The sequence below is a fragment of the Electrona antarctica genome (genome assembly GCF_951216825.1).
Source record: "Electrona antarctica genome assembly, contig: SUPER_24_unloc_1, whole genome shotgun sequence".
In the NCBI taxonomy this organism is placed as follows: domain Eukaryota; kingdom Metazoa; phylum Chordata; class Actinopteri; order Myctophiformes; family Myctophidae; genus Electrona; species Electrona antarctica.
Window position 1 is genome coordinate 120,001 of NW_027638775.1, and position 2,500 is coordinate 122,500.

General features: G+C 43.7%; 1 protein-coding gene across 1 annotated transcript in view; it reads right to left on the reverse strand.

The window, feature by feature from the left end:
- LOC306917692 (dystrophin-like) overlaps positions 1–2,500 on the reverse strand; it is a gene marked incomplete at its 3' end in the record, with an annotated part of 361,506 nt that overhangs the window by 111,744 nt on the left and 247,262 nt on the right. The gene's annotated exons all lie outside the window — the stretch shown is intronic.

Below are 2,500 nucleotides of genomic sequence, written 5' to 3' on the forward strand. Positions count from 1 at the left end.
CTATAGGGCGATATGTGTATTTCCATAGACTGTCTTGCCCTCCGCATGTCTTTTTCCGTCGTGTGTACGGCCGGGGCGAATGAGCGGTGATGAGCGACTGATTGACTACCAGCTGGTGTGAATGGTGACTGATTGTGTCTGAAGTAGTGAGTGGTTAATTACCAGGTCGAACCCAGCTGGTGATTGGGTCCTGTGACCATGGCTCAACTATAAATCTGGCTGGCGGTCACCAGTCCCCCAGATGTCTTTCAGTTTCCTCACAAGTCTTCAAACTCCACCGGCACTCTGCTTCTTTGGTTGCTAGTTTTCTGCTGGTATATATAGAATTGTTGTGGGTTCAAGTTACGTTAATTTGCAGCCCTGGGAGTGCGCGGGTTGGGTGGTCTTAATTTTGATCAAGTGTGTTCCCTGTTTTTCTTTAATTTATACTGGATACCTGTGGTTTTGTGTCATTCACGGTACATGTATAAGAGTACGATTTTGTTTTAGTTAACGTACTAAAATAAACCACAGTTTTTTGGGGCGGTAAACCAGTATTGCCTGGCTATGTTTCAGAACTGGAAAGGAGGGAGTCCACTTTTATGTTGAACCTGACGACATGAATCGCGTACGCCCTATACAGTACAGTATATTTGTCATACGACAAATAGCTTAACCCATTTACAGTAGACCGGCTGCCGCGGCCATGCATCTCTGAAGCTGGGAATGCGTGCCACGTCTAGTTTTGAGTCTATTTTCGGTACTTTTCCGTGAATTTTCTCAGAAAGACCTCGGATTTTAGAAGGCCTTTTCAAAAGTGGGCCTCAGGTTAAAAATGGGTAAAGCACCCTACTACTACTTCACATCTGTCACACTGCCACCACAATGAGAGCATGTCAGTGATCAAACTCGCTCCACCTCCCCAGCCTCCTCCTGGAGTGTAGCATTTGGGTTTTCACTATGTCACCATGGCATTCCGTGTATGTTCATGTTATTTAACCCATTTTGGGCGGGAACCTCTTTTGGTGTTAGCATTATGTTATGCTTTAGCTTGTAGATCTGCTATTTTTGAAAAATCGAAGAACCACTGACATAGAAACATAGCTTTTTCAGAAAACTGTCAGGATGTAGAAGACATTTTTAGAATCTGATCTCAGGTCAAAATGGGTTAAATGTCGGTGTATCTTTAGGTTATGTACCGTGACTGGAACGACTCACAGAGTGCAAGGTCAGAGTATGTGCCAGGAACACTTTGCCCAACAACAACAACAACAACAGACCAGTTCTGACCCTCAAACCTAAGAATCCTAAATGTCAACCTCAAGAACACCAAACATCTACTCAGCATAGATCAATGTCAGCACAAAAGGCAAATGTATTAGCGTGTGTGTGTGTGTGTGTGTGTGTGTGTGTGTGTGTGTGTGTGTGTGTGTGTGTGTGTGTGTGTGTGTGTGTGTGTGTGTGTGTGTGTGTGTCTGTGTGTGTGTGTGTGTGTGTGTGTGTGTGTGCTCTGCTCAAGTCTCATTGCCATGTTGCTCGACCGTGTCCTGATTGGATATCAGGACCTCAGACGTCACATGCAATTAGACCTAATTAAGGCTTGCGATAGGCCCGCGTGAAATGCGATAAGAAACGTAAGTCACCCTGAATATTCATCCGCTAAATTATTTGCGAGTGTGTGTGTGTGTGTGTGCGTGCGTGTGCACACTTGCTTGTGTGTACGCGAGTGTGTCTTTGCACACACTACTGCATGCATCATAAAAATCATACTGTGTAATATTCACTAAGATTATATCGTCGCTGTTTTGGCTGTCCAAAACTATTGCTTTAAACCCATTCAGGATGGGAACCCCTTTTGGTGTTTTACCCATTTTGACCTGAGATCAGATTCTAAAAATGTCTTCTACATCCTGACAGTTTTCTGAAAAAGCTATGTTTCTATGTCAGTCGTTCTTCGATTTTTCAAAAATAGCAGACCTACAAGCTCGTAGCGCACCACTCGGTGGCGCGCTACGAGCTTGTACTGTAGATCTGCTATTTTTCAATAGCTAAAGCATAACATAATGCTAACACCAAAAGGGGTTCCCGCCCAAAATGGTTTAAGCATTATGTTATACTTTAGCTATTGAAAAATAGCAGATCTACGAGCTTGTAGATCTGCACAAAATGTGCCTCAAATCTTTGAATATATATTCTTTCAGAGCGAACGTTTTTAACTCTGCATGGGGGATCCCTGGAACAACATATTTTCAGATGGAGGTCGGCGGCCAATTACATATCATTTTTGGGGTCCTTGACATGAAATAGTTTGAGCACCACTGACATAAAAACAGGTTTTTCAGAAAACTGTTTGGATTTAGAAGCCTTTTTTTTTAATCGGCCTCAGGTCTAAAAGGGTTAAAAAACATGTTGTGCGCGCGTGTGTGTCTGTGTGTGTGTGTGTGTGTGTGTGTGTGTGTGTGCATGTGCGTGTGTGTGTTTGTGCGTGCGTGTGTGTGCGTGCGTGTGTGTGTGTGTGTGT